Below are 14,202 nucleotides of genomic sequence, written 5' to 3' on the forward strand. Positions count from 1 at the left end.
GTTCCCCTGTACTGAGGCATATAAAGTTTGCAAGTCCAATGGGCCTCTCTTTCCAGTGATGGCCGACTAGGCCATCTTTTGATACATATGCAGCTGAGCCAACTTTCTGTAGTAGGACACTACATTAGGGAAATAAATCAATTGTAATAAAAGTAAAAATAAATGATGTAAATGAAATATCACAAAGTTGTGCATATGTGCGTGTTGAGTACTTTTTCAAGTATCCAAATGAGCAAAACATATTTATGATATGATTATGCTATATGATAAAAATGATAAAAAAACATAAGGCAAAAACCAAGCTGAAGTGATTGTGGTCTTTTCTGTAGCGATAGGCTGTGCTGCTTAGGTTTTTTGTCATCCTTAAAAATGCTGGAGTTGTCTGGGAGGGAACCCTCAATTGAGAAGATGCCTCCATAAGATTGGCTGTAGGCAAGCCTGTGGGGTACTTTCTTAATTAGGGATGGATGTGAGTTGGCCCAGCATGTTATAGATAAAGCCACCTCTGCGCTGGTGGTCCTGGGTGCTATAGAAAGCAGACTGAGCAAGCCAGTAAGCAGCACTTCTCCATGGCCTCTGCATCAGCTCCTGCCTCCAGGTGTCTTCCCAGAATTCCTGCACTACTTCCTAGATAATGGACTACAAGCTCTAAGATGAAATAAAGCCTTTCTTCCCCAAGTTGCTTCTGCCCATCATGTTTTATCCTAGCAAAGAAATCCCTCACTGAGACAGAAACCCAGAGAGAAAGATTTAAGTCCTGTTAGATTATTATTTAATTATAGTATCTTATATTTACTTTGAAAACTTTAATTGACAAAACTGTTTAGCAGTTATGACTTGATGCATATTCACATAGACACATATGTATCCACGTACGCAGGTTGGGGCGATCTCACTCTGCTAGATAACTCTCATCTGACATAGTTTTGGTAGTGAGCATGCACAAAATTTACTCAGCAAGTTAGGAGTAAATACTGACTTACCATGAACTGTGGCAACCATGTTGTAGGATAGTCCTCAGACACTTGTTTTTATTATTAACATGCCCTGTGTTGAGCATCCCTGCTCTCCTAATCTAGCCTGCCGCTAAGTGGTCTAGCCTGCCGCTAAGTGGTTTCATTGACAAAGCATCAGGTGCCACATGCTTTCCTTTACCATCAGCATTGACTGTTGAGTTTTTAGATTCAATATTAATTTTGGTATTTTATGAAGGCATTTTTGGTCATGTCTCTGGATTAGGCTCTAATAGATTGAGTTCTTACTAATGTTTGACTTGTAAATCCCTCTGTGTGTCTGCTTCCCCATCTGTGATGGGAGTTGGACTGGACTATTAAGCCGAGCTGCCCTTACCTATTATATTACATGATAACATTAAATAAACAGAAAGCTTAGAGAGACGACAGTGGGTTCCATTTGCATTAAATCCTGCTTAGATAATAAATTTGGATGGAATTCCAGAAATAATTCATCAAATCCTTGATTTTGACATCACCGTACTTCTCTATATTGCAGCTTTATGAAGAGTTAAGCCATATTTTAAGTTTCTTGCTTGTATTTAATACTTTACTAATACAATAAGGAAATCTTGTTGTGTATTATTTACTACTAAATCCACTGGTTAAAAAAAGTTTCTTTGCTTATGTACTTCCCAAGGTTAAGAACATGGCTGAGTTTAGCATCTCAAATCATTTTAAATCTTAAAGTTTATTCTGTGAGTCTAAGACCTCTCCATGACCATAGGCCCTCTTGACTGGCAGTGTAGATTCTGTTAGGATATCTGATTAATAGTAAAGGATCTCTAATTTACATAGACAGTTCACCCCCACCCTCCAAAGAGAAAAACAGTTTGGCTTATGCAATTGCTAACTCATTTGAAGAAGAAAATGGTAGGGAAGATTTCAGTTAAACATTTGTCTTTTATTAATCATCTCAAATCTTTCTTATCTTTCATAATCTAATATAAATATGTATTTACTCAACGTTTTTATATAACAAGTACCCGTTCATGTATAGATTTACAAGGAGAATACATTCTGAGTATAGTTTATTCTTAGACTGTTTCACGTATGAATACTGGCCCCTCTCAGCCATCTCCCAGTCACTTTTCATCTCCCAGTCACTGAGGCCCACCACGGCACCACCAAGGCTTTTCTCCACAAACCTGTCTTTGGGATCCACTTCCGTGAGTTGGTGTCACCTGTGTGAGGAGGGATTTGGAGCTCTCTGTTGGGGCCTGCTGGGCGCAGTCACAAGTGCATAACTCTCCTAGAATCTGTCAGTCGTGAGTGAGCAAGTGAGTAATAAGCAGGGCCTCCAGGATTGTGTGCGCCCAGTCTGGGAAACCACAGTACTTTTTTAGAGTGTGGGAAAGTGTCTATATATTATGATGTCTACTGTTTTTTTTTTTTTCCTAAAAACACCTCTATAAAGTACAGCATTGTATATTTTAAAGCAAAACATGTCAAACAAAATACTGCTTAAGTCACCATCTTCTGACTGTAGTTTGAGTGTATACAAAGCCAAAAGTAAACCCACAACCCATCCTGTGTCTAGTGACATGCCTGTCCCACTGTCAGTACCTTCTGTTTTAGTCATGGTTCTCTAGAGGACAGAGGTTATAGATGAAACTCTGTGCATGCCTGTAATAATACTTATCCTGTGTTGCTGTAGTTTGTCTCTTTTGCATACCTGCCTTCACCATTGTGAAGCATTCCCTAGTTCCCTATGTTCCCTAGCCCCCAATGTCATTGAATCTGCAGTGTTTTTCTATGACTGTGTTTTCCCATTTTGTTAAGAATATATTGACCCTTTGTTTTGTGTCAGGGAGAATCACTTTAAATAGTTGAATTTCAGCTACTTTCATAGGGCTGAGAATCTTAGTGAAGTAATGGCTAGCAAACAGAAGATTTGAAAAATACTTAATAAATGGAAATCAGAGAAGGCTCCATCCAGGCACCAGCTTGGCCTCTCTGCATTCAGTGATCTCTATGGATGTTGTCCTGGGCAGTGGGACTCCTCTGTTCACTTGCTGAGAGTGGCCCTCTGCCCTAGCGTCAGCTTGGGTTGTTGGGAGAGCTGCACTGGACCCCCTCATCCAACCACTCAACCAAATGCAACCCAGTCCTGCTCCTGGGAGACTTGCCTGGCTACAGTAAGAGGCTTCAGACTTAGTACCCTGCATTACCAGGAGTCCCCACCTCCTCATAGATTGTAGGAAGTTTCCACTGCAGTGCTTTTCACACTACTGCCCACTTAGCTCCCCACTCTGTTCCTACATTCCATCTCTTCCTCACTTCACCTGCAAATCTATTCTGTTTTCCATTCCCAAGGGAGATCCTCACATCTTCCCTAGAGCCCTTCTCTATACCTAACCTTGATGCATCTAGGGATTAAAGCTTGGCTATTATTTACTTAATGGCTAATATCCACTTATAAGTGAATGCATGCTTTACTTGTTTTTCTGGGTCTGGTTACTTCACTCAGGACGATTTTTTTTCCTAGTTCTATCCGTTTGTCTGCAAATTTCATGTTATCATTTTTTGAAAATAGTTCACTAATACTCCATGGTGTAAATGTTCCAGATTTTCACTATCCATTTTTCTGTTGCAGGTTTTATAGATTGTTTTTATTTCTTGCTGTTATGAATAAAACAACAGTAAGCATGGCTGAGCAAGTGTCCTTGTGGTAGGAAAGAGCATCCTTTGCTTATATGCCCAAGAGTGGTATAGCTGGGTCTTAAGGCAGAGTGATTTCCAGTTTTCTAAGAAGCTGCCATTTTGATTTCCCTAGTGGCTACACATGGCTGCACTTCCCATCTTCAGCCCCATCCTCCTCCCCGCCCACCAACAATGAAGGAGTGTTCCCATTGGTTCATGTCCTCACCAGCATGAGCTGTCATTTGCGTTATTGTTCTTACCCATTCTAACACATGTAAATTGGAATCTCAAAGAAGTTTTGATTTGTATTTCCCAGGTGGTTAAGGATGCTGAAATTTTCTTTAAGTGTTCTTAAGCCATTTGAGATTTCTCTGTGGAGAATTTTCTGTTTAGATCGATACCCCATTTTTAAATTGGTTTATTTGGGGTTTTTCATATGTAGTTTCTTGATTTCTTTATATATTTTGGATATTAGACTTCTATTGGATATAGAGTTGGTAAAACTCTTCTCCCATTTGGTAGGCTGCTGATTTCTGATTCTTCTACTGCCAGGGTCATTTGCCTTAAACAGGCAGCTTGATTTCATGAGATCCCACTTGGGCTCAGTGCCTGTGCTCTGTGGTTAGTGTTCTGTTCAGAAATTTATCTCTTGTGACAATGTGTTCACAGCTGGTTTCCCACTGTCTCTTCTATCAGGTTTATGGTCTCTGGTTTTATCTTATAGTCTTTTATTCATTTGGACTTGAGTTTTGTGCAGGATGATAAATGTGGATCTATTTGCATTCTACATGTTGATACCCTGTTTGACTAGCACCATTCACTGAAGATGATGTCTTTTTTTTTCCCTCTATGTATTTCTGGCTTCTTTATCAAAAATCAAGTGTCCATAGGTGTGTAGATTTATGTCTGCATCTGCAATTTGGTCCCATCATCTATTTTAATGTCAGTACGCTGTAGTTTTTATTATTGTAGCCCTGTAATATAACTTGAAATCAGGGATGCCCATAAAGTTAGCAGTTCTTGTTTGGATTGCAGCAGTCAGGATTGTTTTAGTTGTCTTGGGTTCTTTGTTTTCCATATGAAGTTAAGAACTGTCTTTTAAGGTCTGTAAAGAATTTTGTTGGAATTTTGATTAATTAATGGGGATTGCATTGAATCTGTAAAAACCCTTGGGTAGGATGACCATTTTCACTATGTGAATCCTACCAATCCATGAGCATGGGAGATCTTTCCTTCTTCTGATAATTTCTTGAGTTTCTTTCTTAAAAGACGAAGTTTTTTGTCATACAAATCTTTCATTTGTTTGGTAAGAGTTACTCCAAGATTTTTATATCTTTTGAGGCTATTGTGAAAGGTATTGTCCCCTCTATTTCTTTTTCAATCTGTCTTTTGCATAGAGGAGGGATACCTATTTAATTAATTAATTAATTTATTTATTTATTGTTAGTCTTGTATCCAGCCACTTCATTCAAAGCTATGTTTATCAGCTGTAGGAATTCCCTGTAGAAGTTTGAGGATCACTCATGTATACTATCATATCACCTGTGAAATATAATATAGTATAATATATAAAATTATACATTGACTTCTTTCTTTCCAATTTATATTCCCTTGATCTTCTTCAGTTGTCTTATTGCTCTAGCTAATAATACTGCAAGTACCATATTGAATAAATGTGAAGAGAGTGGAAAAACTGTGGATTTTCGTTTTGAGTTTCTCTTCATTTAATTTTAAGTTGGCTAGGGCTTGCTGAAAATAGCCCTTATTGTGTTTAGGTCTATCCTTTTTATTCCTAATATTTCCAGGACTTTTCTCATGAAAGAGTGTTAGATTTTGTCAAAGGCCTTTTCTGCATCTAATGAGATAGCATGTGTTTTTGTCTTTCAGTTGGTTTATCTGATAGATTACAGTCACTGATTTTTTTATATATTGAGCCATCCTTATATCTCTGTGATAAAAATAACTTGATTATGGTGGATGATTTTTTTAATGTAGTTTTGTCTTTAGTTTACCATTTTATTGAGTATTTTTCCATCTTTATTCATATGGGAAATTGGTCTATAACTCTTTTCTTTGGTGATTCATTGTGTGATTTGAGTGTCAGGGTAACTGTGGCCTCATAAAATGAATTGGGCAATATTTCTTCTGTTTCTATTTTGGGAAATAATTTGAGGAACATTGGTGTTAACTCTTCTTTGAAAGTCTGGTAGAATTCTGTGCTAAACCATTTGGCCTTAGGCATTTTTATTTTTATTTGGAGACTTTTAATGGCTGCTTGTATTACCTTAGTGGTTATAGGTCAATTCAAATTGTGTATCTGGTTGTGATTTAACTTTGGTAAGTCGTATTGTGGTAAAAATTGTTGATGTTTTTTTAGGTTTTTTCAATTTCATGGAGTATGTAATGATTCTTTGGATTTCCTTGGTGTCTGTTAGGTCCCCTTTTGTTTCTGATTTTGTTAATTTGGATATTCTCTTTCTGTCTTTTAGGTCGTTTGGATAAGGGTTTGTCTCTTTTGACGATTTTCTCAAAAAAAAAAAAAAGCACCAACTCTTTGTTTCAAAATTTTTCTTCATTGTTCTCTTTGTTTCTATTTTATTTCATCTCTCAGTTTGATTATTTCTTGTCATCTACATCTCTTAGGTGTACTTCTTTCTTCCTCTTCTAGAGCTAACAGATGTGCTGTTAAGTTGTTAGTTTGAGATATCTCTATTTTTTTAATGTAGGCACTTAATACTATGAACTCTCCTCTTAATACCATTTTGATTTTGTCTCATAGTTATGGGTATGATGTGTATTAATCTTCACTGTATTCTAGAAGTCTTTCATGTTTTTCCTTTATTTCTGTCTTGACCTACTTTTGATCAGTAGAGAGTTGTTCAGTTTCTATGAGTTGTAAGTTTTCAGTTGTTTCTGTTGTTGATATTGACCTTCAAGGTGTGGTAGTCTGATAGGATGCAGAGAATTATTTCAACTTTCTTGTATTTGTTAAACCTTGCTTTGTGTTCAAGTATGTGGTCAATTATGTAGGATGTTCTATGATATGCAGAGAAGAAGGTATATTCTTTTGTGTTTGGGTGAAATGTTCCCTAAATATCTATTAGGTCTATTTGGTTTATAGCATGTTAGCTCCAGTATGTCTCTGTTTAGGTTTTGTCTTGATGACCTGACTCTTGGTGAATATATGGTGTATTGACATTTCCATCTATCAGTGTGTAAATGTCAATATATGATTTAAGCTGTAGTATTGTTTATTTTACAGAAATGTGTGCCCTTGTGCTTGGGGTATAAATGTAACGAATTGAAATGTCATTTAAGTGAATTTAGTTTTCTTATTATATTATGAGCTTCCCTAAGGTTGAGAACACATCTGATTACAATGTTTGACTTCAGGAGTTTCCTTCAGATTATGAGACCGACGCGCTGCCTACTGCGCTAAGAAGGCACTTTGCCTGGAGTTTCCTGCACAGAATTCTGCCTATGGTCAGTGCTAACTAAGTCAGAGGAAAATTTATCTGTAACACTTTTTTACATACATAGGGAATTCATATCTAAAATATTCATAAACTACTGTGTTGATCACAATAAAGGATAAATGGTGATTCTTCGATTAGTACGGAAGATTACTATTTCAATAAAGAAAACTTTAGTATTATCTAAGGAGAAACAAAATAACAGATAATGTGCAGTAAATAAATATGTAAATAATTGCATTATGAGAAAAGTTTTGACCATCAAACCCCAAGAAAATAGTCATTCTATTATTTTCAGTAATATAACAATTCTATCAAATTGTTATTATTGGAAGAACATCCATTTGTAGTATTTATCTCTTTGTAGTATTTATTTCTTTTCATTCTTTTTGGTCTACACTGTAGTTCAAGCCTAATGTTTCAAGTTCCTTTATAGAACAAAAAGACTTTAATTTTCTTCTCTTCAGCTCTTACATTTGCCAAATACTTTTGCTCTAGCCATAATGAGATGGTTGGCATGTATTCTGTGACAATTATGTCATGTCTTCATGCTTCTGAGTCTAAATTATAATAGAGGACTAAAATATTGAGTTATGACATAAGTAAATAAAAATGAGCTTTGTTAAAACTGACTTTATAGTAGGTGCTTTTTGAATGCCTCTTCTAATCTGTCTTACTAATCGAGATAATCATATGTAACCTGGCTCCACTTCTGAACTTATAAAGCCAGCTCCAGCGGTTAAACAACTTGGAGGCAGTCTAGGCTGTGAGTTGCATGCAGTAGGTCTTTATTCTCATTCTAAGAATAGCCTACTGACGAAATAATGCCTGTGTGCTTATGATCATCTCTTCTGTCTGAGTATCCTCTCGCTGGCTGGCATTCCACAGCTTAGTCTTTAGACTTACTAGTGTCTCTTTCCTGTTTGGACCTTCTATCCTTTCAGAATCCCTTTCCTCTTAGGATCTTTGAACCTGTGCCATATAACATTTCTTCTTTTGTTTGACTTTTTTGAGTTATAGGCTCTTTAATGATATGAATGACAGTTTATGTCTTAAGTACTTCTATATCCTAATATGTACTTAATATGTATTTAGTAGTAATAAACAAATTAAAAACAGTAGGGCAACTATCTACTATATGGAATATGCCTAAAAAATATTGTGACAATTTTAGTATCTAAAAAAATCTGAAGTTGAATATAATAAAACTCATCAAAACTAGTTTTATAAATTAGGGGATATCTGCAGTTTCTTGTTCTGTAGAAATGAAAAACCTGCAAGATTCTTAGCTCACTACATGACCCCTTTTCCCTGACTTGGTAAGCTGTTGGATAAAAGGAATGGGTCAGAAGCCAAATACATTCCTTTGATGTTAACTAGGGATTTGGGGAAATGTTTAAAAAGCTTTTTAACCTAAACAATAAATTGCTATAACTCTCCAGTTTTCTTATTGACCTTTGTCATGGTGGCTATTCCAGGGAAGTGTTTTGCTGCTAAGAGCAACACTTACGTGACTAGCCCCGATGGTTCCTGACTCTTGCAGCATTAGGTGGCACCGGTCATATAACCCACAGTATTAAAAGGAATAAAGCAGCAAATGAGGCAAAGGGGCATACCACTTGGGTGCAGAAGAATTCACAGGGCAAGAGCATAGCAGTACAAAAGATGTACTTTGAGTTCAAGTAGCACTCAAAATGGCTGTTAGTCCTCCTTCATCAGAGTCCTAGAGAGTCTGCAAAACAGGCACATTATTGAATCTTACCTTTAAACTTGCCAATTCAGACCTGCCTTCAAACCTCAGTGTCATGAAGTCTCATTAACAAGGTAGAGACAGCTACTACGCCTTCTCTCCCTTTTCCTCCATTCTGCAGAATATATGAATAGCCCCTGTATGACATCCCTGCTCTGGATGGGATGTCTTAGAGAGCAGAGTAGGGAGGAACCTCCTTCATTCCTAAGCGGGAGGGAGTGAGGCAACAAAATAAATATGTAGAGGTCTAACTTGTAAGTATGTAGAGAAATGAACAGAGCAAGACAAGACAGGAGAAATGGCACTGGCAGAGGCAATGGTCTACATACACACCCCTGTGTGTACCTGCATCACTTAAAATAGTGTGGTCTGAGCATAAGCAGTGCCCTCCTGTGGGCTAACCAAAGGCAGAGCCCCAAAGAGATTCAGGCTGTTTGTATAATGCAGCTGAGAGCTAATAGCAGTGGGGAACAGACAATGGAACGGAATGATACATCTGTTTACATGAGGAGGCCAGACAATATATTGCAAAAGTCTTACTATTAAAAAGATAATCATATGCTTTCTGAGGAGGGAAGAAGCCAGACAGGTGCCAGTGTCACTTTAGTGAGCTTGGTGGGATTGTGGCTAAAAATGTTCTTACAAGAATGGTGTTTCAGAAACACTATAAATTCAACATGTTTATTAGATATTCAAGTAAGGTATTGGGTAGGCAAACAGATAAACAAGGTACAAGAGAAAATTGGACTGGAGATGAAGAACCAGGGTTCCTCAGCGAATAGAATAGGAGTGTTTTTATAGGCAAGGTCAGAGCAGGGGAGAGTAGGCAGGAGCTGTGGGAGGGAGAGTGGTCCAGCAGTGAGGTGGAGCAGAAATCTGGGAGAACTTGGCAAGTAAAGAATTTCAAGGGGGCTAAATTGCCAGTGCTCCTGGTGTTAATCAAATAACAGCAGCCTTGCTGGTGTGGAGGTGGAGATGGTGATTAAAGGCCTGAGGGAGAGGACATGGAGGCCAGCCTGCCAGCTCCTCTGCCTTTCTTTAAGGAGCTTCAGAAGTGGACTTAGGGAGTTGAGATCAGGGGATAAATAACAACCCTCCTGAGTATACTTTGTTTCTCCACTCAATCATTTTTTTCTTTTTGGTGAAATTAGGAGGCCTAGACTCTAGGGAGCAGGAAATGTCTGGACATTGAAGTACAAAGATGAGAATAATTACTAAGCCATCTCTTCACACTTTTAGTATATATTTTTCTCTTTTCTCCTTTTATTGAAAATAGATGTACCTGGTTTCTCCTCCCTCTCCTATAGTTCTCCCCATCTCCTCTTCCATCTGGATACCTTTCTGAGAGGGGGGGAAGAGGGGGGACACTGCAGGGCTGGGACAGAGATAGAGACAGACAGAAAGAGACAGAGACAGAGAGACAGACCAGGTCTGGCATGGACTTTTGAAACCTCAAAGCCCACCCCTAGTCACACACTTCCTCTAGCAAGGCCACACCTCTTAATCCTTCTAATCCTATCAGAGTTTTATACCCTGGAGACTATACATTCAAGCCATTCTTATTCAAATTACCACACTTGCTAAATAACTGCACCACTGACTGCTATCCCTAACACAATGATTTTTAAGAGTTTTTCCCCCCAAATGAAATACTATACTTTAAATATCAAAGTCATGAAACCTAATTATTGACATCCCAATTTTGATAGGTGGATTAAAATTAAATATTTCTGTCCTGTGTAGACCATAAAGGCAATGGAAAGTTCATAATGAATTATTTTGGAGTTTTAGATTTATTCTGGAAATACACCAAAGTGGGGGAATTCAGTAAAGGAAAGCATACATTTATCTCTTAGAGCTGGTCAGCTGACCCTTCACAGCTGATCCTTCATTTCAACTTTAATCTGGGAATCTGACCAGAATGATACATTCAAAAAACATTTGAGGGTGTGTGTGGGGGGGAGGCTGCCATGATGTATATTTTCTAAAATGTATTACATTTTCCAGTTAATTGTATATTTAATTGCATTTTAAAACTCAATTTTCCCTTCCTTTCTCTCCCTCCAAACCTTCCGAGATACCTACCTACCTTGTTCTTTTGTGAATTTATGGCCTCTTTTTTTCTTGCTGGATTTTTATGAATAGTACTATTTGCTCAAGTGGCTTTAAAGCAAAGATTTCTTTACATTAAGACAGTTTCCTATAAAACAACGGTGTGAAGATTAGAAATGTTTAGACAGATTTTAGTGATACCAGGATCAAAAGAAGAGCAAAAAACTCTGCAGCTTGAGAATGTTTATGTCATGAACTTCGTCACTATTTATGTTCTGCCATACGGGTTAACAAAATCTATTTCTTGCTACTATTGAAGATGTAGAATAGAAATAGTTCCTCATCTTATATATAATCTCACTTGTCTTGAGAACTGTGTGTAGTGTATCTATCAGTTGTACGCATGTGTGAGTATACTTGTCTGTCTGTCTGCATGTTTGTGGAGTCCAGAGGACAATGTCAGATGTTGGTCCTCACAAACCAGCTTCTTTTGATGGTGGTGGTGGTGGTGAGAGCAGTGGTAATGGGCTGTGTATGTGTGGTGAGAGCAGTGGTAATGGGGTGTGTATGTGTGTGAATTTTAAAAACGTTTTTCTCACCAGCTGTCTCCTCAGCCCCATGCCAGTTTATCACTTTATAATTTATTTTTTAAAAATTATAGAGTTCAATGTACCATCTTTCAAAACAGGCTTTAAAATTGTATTGCAAATCTACTCGTTGCTTATCTGAGGCTATATTTATCATTACTGCTGACAGCATTACTTGTTATTACTAGCAGTAAAAAAGAAAACTAATTTAAAACTGTTTTTCAGCTATCTGAAAATAACATGTTTGCTAAATGAAATAGACACTATAACTCAAACAATATATTATGAAATCATTTTTTTCAACAGAAATCAGTTCGGTTTTGTTTGGTTGTTTGGTTTTTGGTGTTTTGGTTTTTATGTGGTGTGTGTGGGTGTGTGTGTGTCTGTGTGTGTCTGTATGTGTCTGTTGGGGGGGCGCAGGGGTTGTTTTACTTCAAAATTATATGCAGCTTTACCTAAAACTGTTTGGTCTCTTGCACACTCTGAATGGTTGCAGAGACAGCACAGTGGGGTGGCCACAAGCCAGGTCGATTTGGGAAAAATTGATTTAAAAGGAAAAGCTGTTATTGAACTAGACATTGTTAAAAGAGTTCAGAGAACTTGGTGTTCAGCTTTCCCCTCCATTAATACCCTTTTCCAGATATCTATACCTGATGTCAATATGTGTATATCTGCATTTATAATTTATATGTGTATTTGAAAGCATCACTTACTCTGTTACATTGAGACGTGTCTGATTCTCACTGACAGGATGTTTGCAAAATCAGTGCTAGCACATGCCATTTTATCAGGTGACTAGTGTTTGCTGGCCCCCCTCACTCGTTTACTTACATGAACTAGCTACTCATGCTCAGAAGTGCATTCTCAGAAGAGCACAACCCTAGAGAGGTTCGGGATTTATAGAAGGGCACAACCCTAGAGAGGTTCAGGATTTATCTCTCTCTTTCTCTCTCTTTTTTTTTTTGACTCAAACTATTCCACTTGTTTAATAAAATGAATGGATTATGTTCCCTAAACAAAATGGAAAACCTTTTAAAAAGTCTTAAACTCTTAATCTTTTAGAATAAATTAAGTCCTTTAAAAGGATGGCTTAGTTCATTCTCTTTGTAAGTAATATATTGCTTTAAATTTATTATCTTCCTTTCAACCAATATTTTAAAAAATGATTCTTAGTCCATGGAATTACATCTCTTTAATTTGATTTATACTGCTATATTAAAACATGTGCAAGTGAAATTTTACATGTCTTTAACTGTCTTATTTTCAAATTAATCACTTATTGTATACAGTGAAGACACCAACATCATATTACTGACTTTGATCTCTAGATAAAATGTTGATATGTTATAGCGATGTAATTTTTTACCTTTAAAGTCAAGTAAAAATGTATGGTAAAAAATTTAACATCTTTTGAGCCTTCTTTATCCCTTCAGCTGCATTCCATTTAAACTGTGTGTCTGGGACCAAGCAGAATAAGACTATGTGTTCCAACTAGCACTAAACCACAGCAGTAATTAAGACTGTATGCCAGACATTTGTGCCAAACCCAGGTGTCGAAGACCACCGTTCTCACTCGAAGCTTTTCTCTGTTGTCTGTAGTTCATGTGGAGAGTTGGGGCTTCTTGGGCTTTTTGCTGTACTCTTTGTCATGTCCCAGAGCAAACTCGCTGCTCCTCTGGCTCTTCCAGTCTTTCTGCCCTCTGTTCTGCAACATTCCCTGAGCTCTAGGTGTGGGAGTGTTTTGATAGATTCATTCATGGGGACTGGGCTCCACAACTCTGCATTTTGTTTGCTTGTAGTTTTCTGTTGTGATCTCCATCTGTTGAAAAGAGAGGTTTCCTTTATGAGAACTGAGGACTCTCGTTACCTGTGGTTATCAGGACAAATGTTTATAGATTGCTGTTAGGAATTATGCTGGCTTAGTTTGTCAGTGGTTATAGACTAGCTTCCAGTTGCCATGATGTTACTGGTACTGGTGCATACCTAGATTCCCAGAACTAGGCATAGTTTCCCTTTCCTTAAGTAAGTCTTAACACTTTGAGAGCTGTCCTTTACATGTAGTGTGTGCCACTTCTGTCCCCTTAGGGTTATTGTGCCATACTGTAAGATTTAGTCCTCAGGGTGGAGGCATTCGTATTAATTCCAACTCACAGGGCTGGTGGCTCTGTTCTTGTTGTTGTTTGTTTGTTTGTTTTTAAATTTTTAATAGCCCTTGGAATGATTTTTATCATTTTCATTAATTTATTTACTTATTCATTTTACATTCCAATATCAGCCCCACTTCTCTTCCCAGCACCCCCCCCATAGCTCCTCCCACCTCTCCCCCTCTCCTCCTCCTGTGAGAAGGGGGAGCCCCCTGGGTATCACTACCCCAGCACATTAGTCACTGCAGAACTAAGCACATCAAGTTGACCCTGTTCTTTAAGCGCATGGTGTCTTCACCAACAGACACTCGCCTTCTGCCTCCGAGTACAGTGAAAGGCAGTTGTATAGCTGTATGTTTGGGGAGTCTCTGACAGCTCTGGCCAGCAACTTAAGAAAAGGCTTCTGGCCGGGCGTTGGTGGTGCACACCTTTAATCCCAGCCCTCAGGAGGCAGAGGCAGGCAGATTTCTGAGTTCGAGGCCAGCCTGGTCTACAAAGTGAGTTCCAGGACAGCCAGGGCTACACAGAGAAACCCTGTCT

General features: G+C 37.9%; 1 protein-coding gene across 2 annotated transcripts in view; it reads left to right on the top strand.

Annotated features, from left to right (window-relative positions):
• Dennd1b (DENN domain containing 1B) overlaps positions 1–14,202 on the top strand; it is a 209,379-nt gene that overhangs the window by 153,821 nt on the left and 41,356 nt on the right. The gene's annotated exons all lie outside the window — the stretch shown is intronic.

This window comes from Mus caroli, chromosome 1 (genome assembly GCF_900094665.2).
Source record: "Mus caroli chromosome 1, CAROLI_EIJ_v1.1, whole genome shotgun sequence".
NCBI classification, from domain to species: domain Eukaryota; kingdom Metazoa; phylum Chordata; class Mammalia; order Rodentia; family Muridae; genus Mus; species Mus caroli.